Source organism: Coregonus lavaretus (genome assembly GCF_964263955.1).
Source record: "Coregonus lavaretus genome assembly, chromosome: 11".
NCBI classification, from domain to species: domain Eukaryota; kingdom Metazoa; phylum Chordata; class Actinopteri; order Salmoniformes; family Salmonidae; genus Coregonus; species Coregonus lavaretus.
The window spans coordinates 45,112,409-45,131,491 of NC_139998.1; positions in this window are offsets into that span (position 1 = coordinate 45,112,409).

Below are 19,083 nucleotides of genomic sequence, written 5' to 3' on the forward strand. Positions count from 1 at the left end.
AATTTTTGTAGAATGATGTTTGATGTTATTGAATACATGTGAGGATCTTAGATGTTTTTGTTTATTTCGTGAATGTTTAGGGACAGAGGGAATTAGGCAGGGAGAGTTCCACTGTACGGTCCAATGGGTTGACCAGCCTTACAAGTGGATATTTATTGGATAGGATTTTGTTTGCAGGGGCTTACATGTGTATTTAATTGCATCATACTTTCAAATGCATTTACATGGTTTATGAGGTTATCTGGAGTACCGAAGGTGGTTGCCTGGGGCAGAGGGACCGTGAGAGAATTTTACTGTCTTGATTAATGGATGGAAGGTTGCCGGACAGTTTTTCGCTCTTACACTCCATAGAGATTTGTTCATATTTCATAGTAATGTATTCACACTTCATAAAGATAGTAATGTATTCACACTTCATAAACAGTTATTCATATTTCATAGAAAGGTATTTACACTCTAGAGGAGAATGTTTTTGGTTTAATGTTAAAGATACTCAATAAGATAAATTGTTACTAGTCATAATCCTATTCTGTTTGTTTTCGAGACTGTTCGTCTCGAAGGGGGGAATATCGTATCTGAAGATTATGTCTTTGTTAAATGTTTTTCATGAAGAAATGGAATGTTGTTTACGTTAGTATATGTTTTAGTGTAACGTCATGTACAACAGACAGGAAGTGTGTTGTAGACAGGGGAGACTGGTGATTGGCCAGAAGAGGGAGCATCATTGTCTATAAATAGGGGCTAGACTACAGAAAGGGCAGAACGGCCATGGCAATCTGAGGAGCCGTTCTCCGGACACCGCGGGTCTGTACTTATGCTGTAACCTCGTGATTTTAATAAAAGCCTCTAACACGATGCAGCTTGAACGGACTCTTTGTTGACAGCAATAATGGCCACCATTCACCCGATACGACACTACATTTCGGAAATAGCAAAGAATATGTGTAATCTGCTTGACACAGTAATGTTACTTACCTTACAGATTACAAAGTCAGCTAATTTCCACTCCATTCATATGCAAATACATTAGATTCATACACTGGCTTGTCTGGCTGGCATGCTTTTATTTTAAGCTGTCCTTCTCTTATCTACACTCTATTTTGATTTTTTGTTTTACTATCTTGCATAGCTCACTAGTACATCCTTGGCAATTTCTCGCATGGAATAGCCTTCATTTCTCAGAACAAGAATAGACTGATGAGTTTCAGAAGAAAGTTATTTGTTTCTGGCCATTTTGAGCCTGTAATCAAACCCACAATTGCTGATGCTCCAGATACTCAACTGTTCTCAAGAAGGCCAGTTTTATTGCTTATTTAATCAGCACAACAGTTTTCAGCTGTGCTAACATAATTGCAAAAAGGGTTTTCTAATGATCAATTAGCCTTTTAAAATGATATACTTGGATTAGCAAACACAACGTGCCATTGGAACACAGGACTGATGGTTGCTGATAATGGGCCTCTGTACGCCTATGTAGATATTCCATTAAAAATCAGCCATTTCCAGCTACAATAGCCATTTACAACATTAACCATGTCTACAATGTATTTCTGATCAATTTGATGTTATTTTAATGGACAAAAAATGTGCTTTTCTTTCGAAAACAAGGATATTTCAAAGTGACCCCAAACTTTTGAACGGTAGTGTAAATTTTTTGCATAACTACCATTTCTTGCTTTCTCAAATGTCAACCAAAGCTTAATATACTTTGTCTAATGGGCTTCACTGAAGTGTAGGGCACCAGGGCTTTCAGGGGTCGACCATCCAACTGCTCCAACTGGAGAAGATTGTTGGCTTCCACCGAGGTAACCCTAGGAAGACAAAGAGAAAAATATCAGTGTTAGGGAAACTAAAACTAGCTTCAGATTATTTTGTGTGCAAATGCAAATAGTTATTATCTGAGATTTTAATATTCACCTTAACGGATGGTGATCCCAGCTAGGAGAGAAAGAGCAGCAAGGTTTCACAGATCTCACCTTCCTTTCGTCCTTCTTCCAAACCAAGTCATTCGCCCGGATGTCGAAGCACTTGGTCCCCTTCTTGATTCTCCTCCGGTAGCTCTCCTTCTGTTTTGCCTGCGCATTGTCAATGTTCAGTTTCACCTTGATTGATAATAGAAATAAATGCAATTATATTTCATATTATTACAAATACATCTCTTACATATCTCTTGGAGGGCCAGAAAATAAATTAATAGCGGACAATAATTTGTACTTGGTCAAAAACCTACACATCCTTCTCAGCCCGTGCCTGAAGGTGATCCTCAAATGCGTTCTGATCTGGTTCGACAACTTCCACCACATCAGGTGGAGTTTCAGTGATCTGAAAGTGCATTATACAAAAATAGCAAAAGACAAACACTAAGTCAATCACACATTTTAAAGTCTACAGTATATGGAATAATTGTATGTAGAATTTCATTGTTTCCCTCAGTAAACAGCTGTGGCTCTCGTCCGTACAGCAGGCGATAGGGTGAATACTCGGTGGAGGCCTGGACGCTGCTGTTGTGCGCAAAGATAATGACCTTCAGGTTGTCCTCCCACGGTTCCTGGTACCCATCAAGGGACTTGCCCATGGCAGTCTTGAGGGTCTGGTTGGTTACTGAGGTAAACAATGCAATTGTATATAAATACAGGCCCTCAGATCCTCAAAAGGTTATACAGCTGCCTGCACCAATGAGAGCATCTTGACTGGCTGCATCACCGCTTGCTATGGCAATTGCTTTGCATCCGACCGCAAGGCACTACAGAGGGTAGTGTGTACGGCCCAGTATATCACTGGGGCCGAGCTTCCTGCCATCCAGGACCTCTATACCAGGCGGTGTCAAAGGAAGACCCTAAAAATGGTCAAAGACTCCAGCCACCCAAGTCATAGACTGTTCTCTCTGCTACTGCACGGCAAGCGGTACCAATGCACCAAGTCTCCCACTAACAGGACCCTGAAGAGCTTCTATCCCCAAGCCATAAGACTGCTAAATAGTTCAATAGTTAACCAAATAGCTAACCAGACTATCTGCACTGAACGTTTTTACTCATCACATACGCTGCTGCTACTGTTTATTATCTGTCACTTTATTCCTAGTTACAGTATATGTACAGTACATACAGTATCTACCTCAATTACCTCGTACCCCGGCATATCAACTCGGTACTGGTACCACATGTATATAGCCAAGTTATCGTTACTCATTGTGTATTTATAATAATTTGTATTCTTATGTTTTACTTTTCTATAATTGTTCTATTTTCTTTCTCTCTGCATTGTTGGGAAGGGCCCGTAGGTAATAATTTCACTGTTAGTCTATACCTGTTGTTTACGAAGCAAGTGACAAATCACATTTGATTTATTATTATGCATTCTGAGTTTTGTAAACTGAACTGGATAAAAGCTGTTTGATTAGGTACTAGATGGTTTCCTGTTGTCATTCTCAGAAGTGTATCAGGGATGTCAAAGCAGAATGTGTCCTGCTCCTCTCGTGTCAGCTGGGTTTTTCTCACCCACTGTCAGCCCCTCCTCTACCCTGTGTGACCTACATATTCACCTGCAATCAATGGTCTCATTGACCTACAATTGATACTGTAACTGCGCTCATTCACAGAACACACAACAAAATCCTTGAAGATGTGCGTCATTAGCCTGTTTGCCCATGACAAGCAATGCTCCATGTGTTGAGGTCGGCCCCGTTGCTGAAATAGGACAAACAACCAATAAAAATTATACCCACACACTGTAGTTCTCAGAAAACTACTGTACTTCTTCTAAAGGTTCTCAGAACGCTAATGGAAGATTTCAAATCAAGCAGGCTTCTTGTGGGCTAAATTGAAGAGGTAAATCACCCATATCCCAGCTAACAATTCTAGGGAGAGAGAACATTTTTGTAAAGTTTGTAATGTTCCCCTAATGTTTGAGTGTCTAGTTTTCCGTTAGTTAGGGGAACATTCTATCTATGTTAACAAAAATATTTTTAGTATGTTTTGGTGTTAAAGTTATGAAAACATTCCCTTAAAGTGGAATTGACACATTTTAGCAATTTGAAATCTTATTAAAATCTGTTCATATACACCACAGGAAGATTTTCTGACAAGCAATCAATTAGACATTTTCACATTTTCATAAATTCTTAGAATGTTTGGGAATTACGTATACTAAGGCATTTGTGAAAATTCTATAGCAATAAGAGTGGGAAAGTGGCCGTGCGTTTGGAAAACTGTCATGCCTGTTCCCGCTCCCTGGCGCTCGAGGGCGCCAGGCTGCCCATCATTATGCACACCTGTCACCATCGTTACGCGTGTCAGCGTACCAGTCAAAAGTTTGGACACACCTACTCATTCAAGGATTTTTCTTTATTTTTACTATTTTATACATTGTAGAATAATAGTGAAGACATCAAAACTATGAAATAACACATATGGAATCATGTTGTAACCAAAAAAGTGTTAAACAAATCAAAATATATTTTATATTTGAGATTCTTCAAATAGCCACCCTTTGCCTTGATGACATCTTTGTGCACTCTTGGCATTCTCTCAACCAGCTTCACCTGGAATGCTATTCCAACAGTCTTGAAGGAGTTCCCACATATGCTGAGCACTTGTTGGCTGCTTTTCCTTCATTCTGCCGTCCAACTCATCCCAAACCATCTCAATTGGGTTGAGGTCAGGGGATTATGGAGGCCAGATCATCTGATGCAGCACTCCATCACTCTCCTTCTTGGTTAAATAGCCCTTACACTGCCTGGAGGTGTGTTGGGTCATTGTAGCTCAGCTGGTAGAGCACGGCGCTTGTAACGCCAAGGTAGTGGGTTCGATCCCCGGGACCACCCATACACAAAAATGTATGCACGCATGACTGTAAATCGCTTTGGATAAAAGCGTGTGCTAAATGGCATATTATTATTATATTATTATTGTCCTGTTGAAAAACAGATGATAGTGCCACTAAGCCCAAACCAGATGGGATGGCGTATCGCTGCAGAATGCTGTTGTAGCCTTGCTGGTTAAGTGTGCCTTGAATTCAAAATAAATCACCAGCAAAGCAACCCCACACCATAACACCTCCTCCTCCATGCTTTACGGTTGGAGCTACACATGCGGAGATCATCCGTTCACCCACACCGCGTCTCACAAAGACACGGTGGTTGGAACCAAAAATCTCCAATTTGGACTCCAGACCAAAGGACAAATGTCCACCGGTCTAATGTCCATTGTTCATGTTTCTTGGCCCAAGTAGGTCTCTTCTTATTATTGGTATCCTTTAGTAGTGGTTTCTTTGCAGCAATTCGACCATGAAGGCCTGATTCACACAGTCCCCTCTGAACAGTTGATGTTGAGATGTGTCTATGACTTGAACTCTGTGAAGCATTTATTTGGGCTGCAATTTCTGAGGCTGGTATCTCTAATGAACTTATCCTCTGCAGCAGCTGTATCTCTGGGTCTTCCATTACTGTGGCGGTCCCCGTGAGATCAAGTTTCATTATAGCTCTTGATGGTTTTTGCAACTGCACTTGAAGAAACTTTCAAAGTTCTTGAAATGTTCCATATTGACTGACCTTCATGTCTTAAAGTAATGATGAACTGTCGTTTCTCTTTGCTTATTTGAGCTGTTCTTGCCATAATATGGACTTGGTCTTTTACCAAATAGGGCTACCTTCTGTATACCCCCCTACCTTTTCACAACACAACTGATTGGCTCAAACGCATTAAGAAGGAAAGAAATTCCACAAATTAACTTTTAAGAAGGTACACCTGTTAATTGAAATGCATTCCTGGTGACTACCTTATGAAGCTGGTTGAGAGAATGCCAAGAGTGTGCAAAGCTGTCATCAAGGCAAAGGGTGGCTATTTGAATAATCTCAAATATGAAATATATCTTGATTTGTTTAACACTTTTTTGGTTACTACATGATTCAATGTGTGTTATTTAATAGTTTTGATGTTTTCACTATTATTCTACAATGTAGAAAATAGTAAAAATAAAGAAAAACCCTTTAATGAGTAGGTGTGTCCAAACTTTTGACTGGTACTGTATATATATATATATATATATATATATATATATATATATATATATATATATAAATACTGAACAAAAATATAAATGCAACATGTAAAGTGTTGGTCCCATTATATCATTTCAAATCCAAAGTGTTGGAGTACAGAGCCAAAACAACAACAAAATTGTCACTGTCCCAATACTTTTGGAGCTCACTGTATTTGATAGTGATCACTCAAGTCTCCCACTGTTTGGGCAAAATGGGAATTGAGACGACGCACACTTGCATCCCGACTGCCACTTGTCAATATTCCAAAATTCAAACCTCATTTGTGAACATCTTGTATCCCCGCGACCTGTTTTGTAATAGACTAGTTAATACCTTAGCTGGATGTAAAATTGTGCAACTAAGACCTCCTCTGCAAAAACCTCAAAATTCATAACAGATTTCTTGATGTATCTTAGATTAATTTGAGGAAGTGGTAGTGGCAAAGATGGTGGATAATGAATATGTCGCAAAAAGGCTGTTTACAGTTGAAAAAAATGGTCAAGGTTCTTGTCTGTGGTGTGAGCATGCTTTCAGATGGTCACGAGAGAGAAGGAATGCCCACTTACACAGAAAGGAAGCAGAACACAATGATAAACTGCCCAATAACATCGAGGCTCTGGTCTACTAATCAAACATGTGGAATCGGTGAGTTCAGCCGCTCTTTAAAGATGGACCAGATTCATCTATGTTGAGCACAGAGGAGGCTGGTGGGAGGATCTATAGGAGGACAGGCTCATTTTAATGGCTGGAATGGAATAAATGGAACCGTATCAAACAGATCAAACAACGTTTGACTCTGTTCCATTGATTCCATTCCAGCCATTACAACGAGCCCGTCCTCCTATAGCTCCTCCCACCAGCCTCTACTGGTTGAGCAACACTTTAACAATATATTCTTTGCAACACCATGGTGATAATTGAATGAGAAACATACCTTTTTCCTGATGGATGATCTGTCCATTGAGTTAATTATTAAGGATGGGGTCTATGTATTTAATGGTGCTTTGTCATGTGTTCATTAGTACACGGGTCAATATCACCATAAGGTGCCTTTGAGACTTCCCCATTTCCCCCCAAAAAGCTGAGATTTTCCATTGAACTTCATATTCATTGTATTAAGTATATGTTATGCTGTTAGAAATGCATATTGGTCAAGCTCCCACACTTTTTATAAATTAACTGCAAGCAGACAATTTACATGCAAACAGCAAAATATGTCCACCCTGTCATGGACAATTTCAAAGCAGAATAAATACATTGTAATTACATAGTGATTATAAAACGTACATTTTCAGAAAACTATTTAGTCACTTTCTCAACAATATATTTTAGTTTATGGGAAAAGTATTTGGATAATAATGAAATTATGGCAAACTATTTGTTTCTCTATAAAATCTGCGAGAGTTGCACTTTCTTTTCTAAATAAAATCTAACAAAAAAGATATCTGGTCAAACTTTCAAACAATACTATTTGGCCCTCATTTGTTTATAAAGGAATCACACAAAAGATTTTGCTAACTTGTGAAAATAATTTGTTTATTTTCATAGAACATGAAAATAACAGGGTGGACAGTGACATGACAGGGTGGACCCTGGGCATGACAGGGTGGACACGTTGTGAAATGTCATTGAATGGCCTCATAAATGCAAGGAACAATGCAAGAAAATGATGTAAAAAATGCCTTTTCCCATGTAGGGGGAAATTACAAGTTGAACAGACTGTTTTTGATCCACTCTACCTGCATGCAGCCACTGAATAAAGATGCCCAAAATGAGACATTAATGTGGCCTTCTAGCGTTAAACTCTGTACATCATTCTGCACAGTGAAAGTCAAACATTCAACTGTAGAACAAGAAGAAAAATGTTTTTTAAGTGGAGAACAGTTGATTTGAAAAAACAGAATATTACAGAAAGATCACTTGGACGCATCTCCAAACAGTCTCTCCCTTTCTGCAGAGACATGGCTCAGTTCTGCAGTTGCTGTTCCACATACTTCCATGCAGATACTTCAATCTGTACAGAGCGCTTGTTCAGAGCCTGTGGTTCTGGTATTAGGCAAAGTACCTGCCAGTCATGGTACCAACAGATGTCGTCCCGAAGACTTGGCCATTTGAACTTGTTTATGCCATGGCGTTGCATACACTTAACTTTCACACTGTGCCCTTCTGCATCCATGATGATACCTGGGTATGCTTCATTGTCATAATTAACGACGCACCACTCTCCAATGTGCTTTACCTCAATCATTTCTGGTCTCCTAGGATTATCTGGTGTCTTTCCACATGCTGGGGACTTGTCAGATGAAACAGGAACATTAGCTAGAGTGACCTCTTGAAGGTTAAAGCAGGGGCAGTCCAAAACACCTTCCTCCCTTTTACACAGACATGAAATGTCTCTGTATTTCATTTGGCCGGGTGTCAGACTGATAGCTTGGTGGATTCTCATAGTGCCTTTTATGGCAGCTATTGCAGGTACCTCAGGCTTTGATTCAATATCCCTCTCTGGGATGAAGAACAGCTCGACAGATGTGTCCAGGCTTTTCAGCTTGTTATACAAGCTCTGGGCATCAGGAATGTCTCCTCCATGGGCTACAATCCGGTCTGCTGACCTCTTGAGGGCCCCACCCACACCGTCTGGTGCCCCCTTCCCATGATTAGCCTCAAAGAAATTCCACGTTATTTCTTTGAAGCCATACTTGTAGGGTTCCGTTGAGAGGTAGAAGAAATTTCCCTTTTGTCGATACTGCGTTGCAGGCCCATCGCTGAAAAAATGAAGTGTGCTGACTTGAGGGTGTCGTTCTCTCACTACCTTCAGAACTGGATCAAGGTGGGCCCAGATGGCCACAGGGTCGTGTCTTCTGGAGGGCATATGGAGCAGAAGGTGTGTGGCGCTTGTTCACCAGTGGTGTAGAGCACTCCAGTGTGCAGACTGGCCTGCTTGTGTGAGCCTCCAAAATGCACAGATTGTATTTTTTCGCTGTACTTACATGAGTAATTTTCGCTAAAATCTATATGCAAGAGGGACTCATTGTGCTTCAGACTCCTCCTGAGCTCCCTGTAGGCATCAAACTGACATTTAATGTTGAAGACATGGCTCCTAAAACAATATAAACAGTTGATAATTGTCCTTCAAATAAATCTAAACTTTCTAATAAGTCTCATCAGCTAAACTTCCAATGATCTAACCTGGAGGGCCCTGGCTCATGCTGATTTTCAGGAGTTTCAGCAGGGGAGTTGGGTGGTGTCTCTGACTGTAGCAAAGCACTGGCCCTGTTTCTGGCTCTGGCTTGACTTTATGCCTCTCTCCATTTCTTTCTTTTTGCCCTCTTCTCTCTCTCACTGAGCTCATTGACACCCTTCTTCTTTCCAGTCTCTCTGTCTTTTTTCCATTTGACCCTTTCTTTCTCAAGGTACTTTCTTCTTCTGTCTGGGTCAGCATCACGACGTTCCCGATATCTCCTTGCTATCTCAGCTCCTTTTGATCTCATTCCTTGAAAAAGACGATTCAAAATGTTCCCTTACACACTTTAATTGGCAGTCCCGGTAAACTAGGCTTGCATTATCAAACTAGGTTTGCTGATACCGATATCGCCAAAAAAATTGTCCATATTGTCCATTCTTACTATGTATAGCATGTACTGTTATAAAATGTGTGTAATAGCTGTTGTAATATGTGTAACATTATCAGTATGTGGCCTAAACTATGCACATGTCCTTCCTGTCATGAACCATGTCCACCCTGTCATGGAAGGCTTGCTGACAGGGTGGACAATGACAGGGTGGACATTTTTGGCTAATGTTAGCATTTAATGAGCACATGGTGGACCTTCACTTAGCAACATACTACAGTTAGCAAGCTGACTGTGTACTGTTTTACAAATATATTTCAAAGTTCTGATAGGTTTTTCTATCAATTGATATTTCACTATGACAGAGTGGACATGTTAAGCTTGACAACATCCAACTACACACATAATATGATGAAAATTATGAAACATAAGTGTAAATACTTACTCTGCAACTAGACACTGCTTCAGCCTTCATTGAAGAAAGACAAAATGCTCGTAGTGATGTCACTGAAAACATCAGTGGGTTTCTTAAAGGGGCAGTTACCCCATAATGACAGGGTGGACAGCAATTTCAGGGACACATGCAAAATGTTCAATATGATTATGAAAATACAATATACATGATCAAAATTACTTGTTTTATCAAATAACTTATTGTGGACAGTAAAACCATGTAAAAAAAAATTGGATTTAGTATCATTTAACCACTTATTACACACACTGTAGTTAGCAGAGCAGTGTGTGGGACATGCCAAAATCACGTACAGCCAATGAAAAAAATTTAGTAAAATGAAGGAAACACTTTTTTAGAGACTTATCATTCTACTGATATGTGTGCAAATGTTTGGCCACTTATAATAAGACCTCAGACTTTCATTATTCTGCTACATTTTCATGATGACTGAGTCTGATGAGGACACCAAAGGCACCTCATAGTGATATTGACTCACACGATACCTGGACACATAGATTAAGATGATGAACTGATTTTCAATTACGCACATTCCATCTCTTTCACGCAACACTGCGTATCCATCATGGCTGCTTCTGCCATGTAAACAACCAGACACGTGGGGTGGGGCATGCAGAGGACTCCTGTGTTTCATAAACATCTGCAGGCCTTCAGTCCTGGGCAGTAGCAGTTCTAAATCTGCCAAACCACAAACTTAAGGGTGAATGGATGTTCCATTTACATTTTAGTCATTTAGCAGACGCTCTTATCCAGAGCGACTTACAGTTAGTGCATACATTTTTCATACTGGCCCCCCGTGCGAATCGAACCCACAACCCTGGCGTTGCAAACGCCATGCTCTACCAACTGAGTTACAGGAGGGCCTTTCAGGGAAGCCTTGGTCAGTCAGCCTTCTCTAATAGCAGCAGCAGTATGTTTTCTTTAATGTGTTGGGTGACCTTGGCGCTGGTGGACTCACTGAGAGGTTAGTCACAGATATTGACATCCAGTACATGAACCCGATCGCCCGGTCATCATGAGCCACAATATTAATCTGACAGCACCCTGTGTACAATACAGTCTGCTCCTAAGCTACAGTATATCCCTATATCAGATGGCAGCTACAGAGGAACTGCAATTGCTGAAAAGATAATGGGTTGATTGGCTCCCACGGTATCTACAGCAACAACGCTTGCCATAAGGCCCTTAAAAGGAAAGGCTAAAAAAAGGAATACTGACTGTATATCTGAATATCTGTTGCTCTGGGTAACTGACTTATTTAGCCCACATAGATAGCTAGATACACTAGTTTTAGTGGCTTTATCTTGGCTTTATCAGATTCGCCTCAGACATACAGTGTGATACAGACATACAGTGTGAAACAGACATACAGTGTGAAACAGACATACAGTGTGAAACAGACATACAGTGTGATACAGACATACAGTGTGAAACAGACATACAGTGTGAAACACACATACAGTGTGAAACAGACATACAGTGTGAAACAGACATACAGTGTGAAACAGACATACAGTGTGATACAGACATACAGTGTGAAACAGACATACAGTGTGATACAGACATACAGTGTGAAACAGACATACAGTGTGAAACAGACATACAGTGTGATACAGACATACAGTGTGAAACAGACATACAGTGTGATACAGACATACAGTGTGATACAGAGTAGCTGCTGCTTTTGCAACAGCTAATGGGGATCCTAATAAAATACCAAAATACCACAGCACTATTAACTGGACTGGGATGTGTGTTTGTTAAAAAGAAAGTGAGAGAGAGATATAACACATTTGAGCTGGTTATTATAACACACAAGCTTAAAGAAAGGGTTCATGCAGGGTTCTCCCCCTGCTACAATTAATACAGAGGCGGTTTGAGCATCTCTCTTGTGGAAATCTTTTATTAATTTTTTATTTAACTAGGCAAGTCAGTTAAGAACAAATTCTTATTTACAATGACGGCCTATACCGGCCAAAGCTGGTGTAGTGTATTAAGAATTATGACTTTGCTAATGTTTTCAAGTGGAACCTGAGAGGATGTTTATTCAGTTTCAGAGGGAGTTGTTTTAGAGTGACGCCCCATAGAACAGAGGGAGTGTGTGTTGTAGACAGGGGATTGGACAGTAGAGGGAGCCACCCATATTTTGGGGAATATTATAAGTACTGGGTTTGAACAAAGAACATTAGAGCGGACATTGTAATTTGGAAAACACTGCTCTCCGGGTGATCATGACATCTGTAAACTTATGCTGAAATCTTGTGATATGAATAAAACTTATGATCAAAGGTCAGTATAAGCGGACTCCTTTGTTACAGCATAATTAGCAACATTGACTCGACACTACAAATTTGGCGATGAGTGATGAGGCGGTCTGCGTCTCTTCAGTGTTATATTCATGAGCAACGACGTGACTCTCGCTCAAGACGCCGGCTTAAGGTGAGATTTCTCACGGTCTTGTGTGTGTTTCCTTCGTCAGCTTTTGCGTGTGTGCGCTCAGGAGATGTACCGTAAAGGACCGGTGTGTGCTGCTGTTGCTTTTACTGCTGTGGACTAGGGGTCTGGCCTAACCATTCTAAATTTCTTTGCACTGGTAAACAGCGCAAAAGGGGGGAGTGTCTATAGAGTGTCTATAGAGATATTTTGCTTGAATAAGAGTTCAAGAACAATCGATTGAGAGGAATAAGGCCTAGGCATATGTGTGTAACTTAGAACCGCTGTGAATCAACGGTAAGCCCTTCTATAAAGGCGACCTCTAAGGTGGGCCAAAAATCCTAATAACGCGTTAGGTGTAATTAGGTGAGTCCTGGGGACTGGAGGCCGTGGTATATTGTGATTGCATGTTACTGCTCAGCTGGTGATTGACGAATCATTTGTTTGATGTGACCACTCATTTCAATTCCACAGGGACCTCGTGGTAGCACAAATTTAGCACTCATAAAGAATTTTACGGCACGGCGGAGGGAGAAATGCTAAACGTGGCCTGCTAATTATGCTTCATGCTACATGCTAATGCTAATGCTAAATGCTAATTTATTCTTGCTACATGCCAATTTTGATGCGGGTTATGTTCGGTATTTTTTCCTTGGTGGTCCATTGGAATGGGACGAGCCAGCAATATTGTGTTTAGATAGTTTGGGCTTGGTGCCTGATGTTTTGTGAGCTCTGTTAAGTGTTATTGTTTGTCTATAAGGGTAAAAGAGAGGAGGTATAGCAGACTGCTAACGTTCTGTTGTCTGGAGTGAAGAGAGCTGAGAGAGAACTCATTCCACTGTGAAATCGTAGTGATGAATGTACTGCACATGCGTGTGATTTTACGACACTAGAGTGACGTAGGGGTAAATAGGTCACTCCTCTGCTACACTGTGCTGTGGGGAGGCTCAGACGAACGAAGGAACAAAAGACATAGAGATTTAGAGTCTAATGGTGTATTCTGGTTGTTACATCGGCTGTTGTTTGAAGATGAAACTGTTTTCTTGAGACCTATTGAATTGATAAATTAGAGATATGTTGACGGATTAAAAATAAAAATAATTAAATAAATAAATAAGATTAAAATGTTATTGAGCTATCTATAAATATTCCTGAGGTAAGTATTTGCTTATTTCTTAGCGCAAATGTGAACGGAGGAGTATTGAATGTTTGACATAAACTCAGTGTGTGCATAAAATACTAAATTCTTGTTTGTCCTTTGTTATTTTGTCATATGAGAGACGATAAGAGGAACGAGGAGAGAGAGAGAGAGAGCGGAAGTGCTGACGTATACAGTGGGGAAAAAAGTATTTAGTCAGCCACCAATTGTGCAAGTTCTCCCACTTAAAAAGATGAGAGAGGCCTGTAATTTTCATCATAGGTACACGTCAACTATGACAGACAAACTGATAATTTTTTTCTCCAGAAAATCACATTTTAGGATTTTTAATTAATTTATTTGCAAATTATGGTGGAAAATAAGTATTTGGTCACCTACAAACAAGCAAGATTTCTGGCTCTCACAGACCTGTAACTTCTTCTTTAAGAGGCTCCTCTGTCCTCCACTCGTTACCTGTATTAATGGCACCTGTTTGAACTTGTTATCAGTATAAAAGACACCTGTCCACAACCTCAAACAGTCACACTCCAAACTCCACTATGGCCAAGACCAAAGAGCTGTCAAAGGACACCAGAAACAAAATTGTAGACCTGCACCAGGCTGGGAAGACTGAATCTGCAATAGGTAAGCAGCTTGGTTTGAAGAAATCTACTGTGGGAGCAATTATTAGTAAATGGAAGACATACAAGACCACTGATAATCTCCCTCGATCTGGGGCTCCACGCAAGATCTCACCCCGTGGGGTCAAAATGATCACAAGAACGGTGAGCAAAAATCCCAGAACCACACGGGGGGACCTAGTGAATGACCTGCAGAGAGCTGGGACCAAAGTAACAAAGCCTACCATCAGTAACACACTACGCCGCCAGGGACTCAAATCCTGCAGTGCCAGACGTGTCCCCCTGCTTAAGCCAGTACATGTCCAGGCCCGTCTGAAGTTTGCTAGAGTGCATTTGGATGATCCAGAAGAGGATTGGGAGAATGTCATATGGTCAGATGAAACCAAAATAGAACTTTTTGGTAAAAACTCAACTCGTCGTGTTTGGAGGACAAAGAATGCTGAGTTGCATCCAAAGAACACCATGCCTACTGTGAAGCATGGGGGTGGAAACATCATGCTTTGGGGCTGTTTTTCTGCAAAGGGACCAGGACGACTGATCCGTGTAAAGGAAAGAATGAATGGGGCCATGTATCGTGAGATTTTGAGTGAAAACCTCCTTCCATCAGCAATGGCATTGAAGATGAAACGTGGCTGGGTCTTTCAGCATGACAATGATCCCAAACACACCGCCCGGGCAACGAAGGAGTGGCTTCGTAAGAAGCATTTCAAGGTCCTGGAGTGGCCTAGCCAGTCTCCAAATCTCAACCCCATAGAAAATCTTTGGAGGGAATTGAAAGTCTGTGTTGCCCAGCGACAGCCCCAAAACATCACTGCTCTAGAGGAGATCTGCATGGAGGAATGGGCCAAAATACCAGCAACAGTGTGTGAAAACCTTGTGAAGACTTACAGAAAACGTTTGACCTGTGTCATTGCCAACAAAGGGTATATAACAAAGTATTGAGAAACTTTTGTTATTGACCAAATACTTATTTTCCACCATAATTTGCAAATAAATTCATAAAAAATCCTACAATGTGATTTTCTGGATTTTTTTTTCTCATTTTGTCTGTCATAGTTGACGTGTACCTATGATGAAAATTACAGGCCTCTCTCATCTTTTTAAGTGGAGAACTTGCACAATTGGTGGCTGACTAAATACTTTTTTTTCCCACTGTACATCATGTGACAGGGTGTGACGCGACAAGAGGCTGCTGCGACAGGATCAAGTCAAAAGAGAATCAGGCTAGTGCTGTTCTGTTTACAAAGCCTTCCCCTACAGGATATTTGATGTTATGACAATTTGACAAGGACTTGGCAAAAGACTGATCAATTGATGAAAATAAAAATTGCATTTTGGAGTTTTTGTGCATGAGTGGGTTTGATTAGAGTTGTGTTGGGAATCGAGTACTGACATTATTCTGTAAAATTAAGATAATTGGGTGCTTATTAAATAATTGGTTTATGAGTACTGTAGTGTTGCTGGATTATAGGTATTTTCTTTTTGGATTGCTCTGAAGTTGTCTACTTTCCTGTACTTTTTCCTGATTGAAGGTGGTAAGATAGCCACGAATTGATAAATTAGTAAAATAAAATAAAAAATTATTTTTGATTATTCATAAATTTATTGATTAATTGTTTAATAAAAAAATGTAAAATAAATATTTTTGAATATTCATATTTGTATTGATTAATTTTTATTATTTAGATTTAAAATATATATATATATTAAAGGGAGGACACTATAAGCTATATATTCTAAAATAATAAAATAATTCACATTAAAGGAATATAATACAGTTGTTACAATGGGGAAAAAGGATATCAGGACTATGAAGGTAATTACACCTGTTGATATAGTACAAAATAGTAATCCTCTAGTTAATGGTATTGCAAGGTTATCCGGCAAATGGAGAAAACGTTGGCCTGACATTGAACAACCATGGCCAGTGGAAGGGACTCTTAACCCTGACGTAATCAACATAATGAAAGTGCTTCTGTCAATTCATAAAGCAGATCAAAAGAAAGGGAAAAAAAGGGAACAACGTAAAGAAAAGAGACAAAGAGAGCTGGGTGTTCTTAAGCTGTTTGAGAATGAAGGACAAAAACTGATAAAAGATGCCAGCGATAAAATAAACAAAGGTATAGAGAAAATGGTGAAACAAGGAAAGGCGACAGAAAAACTAATGGCAGAAGTCAGTACACCTTTCTCATATACGGATTCAGCAAAAAGACCCCCACCTTATGAGGAAGAAGTAGAGCTTAAGGACGTCTATCCTCAGCTTCCGGTGATTGTTCAGGAGGGTGATTATTGCATCAGAGATGAAGATGAACGAATAATAGAGAGAGGACAAGCAGAAACGACCATAAAAATGACTCCAAACTCCAGAAGTAAGAAAAAACCGAGATGTCTGGAAACTAAGGGTAGAATGAGGTTCAGGAGAATGGAACTTGATGAAGATGATGATGATGATCAGAGTGATTCAGAAGAGATCATGGGTGGATATGACCCTGTGATCAGACGGAGGTTGGCAAGAGCGGAAAGAAGGGGTGATGGATGTTTGAAGAAGAAGAATACAAGAGATTCGAGTTCTGATAAAAGCAAAGATGAAGACAGCGATAAAGAGTGGGAGAGTAAAGGTGCTTCATATTCAAGAGGATTTTATCCAACAATGACTAGCACAGAAGAAATAGAAAGAGATATAGACCGATGCGTATCATGCCTGGATAAAGCGAATGATTTAGGAGAAGTAAAAGAACTGGAGGAACAACTCAAGAAGCTGAAGATACAGAAGAAGAAACTGCTGAGAAAAGAATCCCAAGAATTTGAGAAAAAATATACATTGAGGCCAAGGAAAGAGGGCACTAGCAAGAAAATTATGCCGGTGATCATTCGAGGTCAAAACTTAGAATATAAGCCTTTGCAAAGTACCGATATGTCAGATATACTTGAGAAGCTGCCTACTCTTCAAGATGGAGCCTATCCTTGGATTTCAAAATTGGAAGAAATTACAGTGGGAACACAGTTTGCTATAGGAGACATTAAGGGACTTTTGGCTAATCTCCTGGGGATTCCAGGTATGGAAGAAATTTTTCAGAGAGCGGGACTGAATAGATATGTGGGGTCTGCAGTGAACGACCCTGAATTGTTGGCTGCAAGTAGGAATCGTCTGTGGAGAGCATTGAAAGATACATTTCCAACAAATGTGCATCCTGATAACATTCTGATTGACCCACTAGGACAACAAGAAAATCCGAGAGCCTATGTGTCAAGAGTTCATCAAGTGGAGAAATATTACTGGAAATGATCCAGATGTGAGTCAAATTGAGCAGTCAATTTTGAGAGCTAAATTGCAGATGGGACTGCCCTCACCAGTAAGGAGTAAACTGGCAGAGGTGGTTGGACTTGGAAGCATGACAAAAGGTGTCTATACAGATCATATAGCCCATCAAGTGGATTTGTACAGAAAAAAGGAACACAACCAGAAAGAACAGGACCAAGAAACTCTTAGAAAACTCAATCAAATACAGCTGGTGGAGAATAAGAAGGAGAAGAAACAAGCTTTGGTTATGAAGAATCAGGGTGCACCGAATCAACAATCACTGCCACAGCTTCAACAGGACCAGTTCCAATCGCAATTGTATCAGCCACCAATAGCGGTTCCAGTTGTTCCATATCCACAGCCAGTTTCTGGACAGACACAGAATTGGAGAGGAAGAGGACGAGAAGGCTTAGAAGGAGGAGGAAGGTTTCAGCCACACTTCCAGCAACTTTCAGAAGTGTGTTATAATTGTGGACAGGTTGGTCACTTTGCCTGTGAGTGCAATGCGCCAGGAGGAAACAACAGAGGGAATTTCTGAGGAAGATAAAGGAGCAAGTGAAGATCATCTGGAGGACAGGTGAACCCTTAAAGGAGCAAGGATTCTAGAGTGCCTAGAAGATCCGAAGGGGGGTGTCAGCTGATAGCACCGATTAGGGAGAAAAAAATATCCAACAATTGAAGTGAAAATAAAAGGACTAGGAGAAGTGATAGTGGAAAAGCTTTTATCTGTGTTGAGCCTAAAGAGGTTACACATCTCACTATGTAAAATTAACTAATTAGGATAGGGATTTGAGGGAGTAAAACAGCTGATTACTCTTAAGGAACCAATTGAGCTCTGCTATAAAAATCAAAGAGAAATTAAAATACACATACTGGTATCAGAACATATACCTATTGCATTGTTGGGAAGAGATGCATTGTGTAAATTGAACTGTACAATAAGATGTACACTAGACGGCTGTCTGGTAGAAGATTTTAAAAGAGTAGGGTTTTTGGGAATCATATTTGCTTGAAAAGATAATATCATAGGAAGGAGGACAATCTATTAGACAATCTGTCTGAAAAATAAAGTTAAAAGGGGTGACTGTTATTCTTGGTTACATTCCTACACCAAGAGATTTCAAACTAGGCTAAAAGATGTTCAATCGTTTGCCAAGTCTGTGTGTAAAGAAGTCAGAAGCAGGTGGGGACTTCCCGATCACATATTCTAAAAATTGGTGGTAAAGGGATTTTGTGAATAAATCAGTGGAATGGTTTTTTAAAAGTTAGGAGAAAAGTTAGATTAAAAAAGTTAGGAAAACTAGGGTTGAAGGAACTCTAGGACAGTAAGCTAAGTTTCAATGTTAGTTAGTAGTAAGAGAGAGAGAACAGTGGTGAAGGAAATATTTAGAGTTCAGTGGGAAGATGGATATGGTAGGAGTTTAAATCTGTTAGGAGCAGTGGCATTGAGAAAGTATGCGTTGCTGAATGATGAGAGAAGAATGAAAAT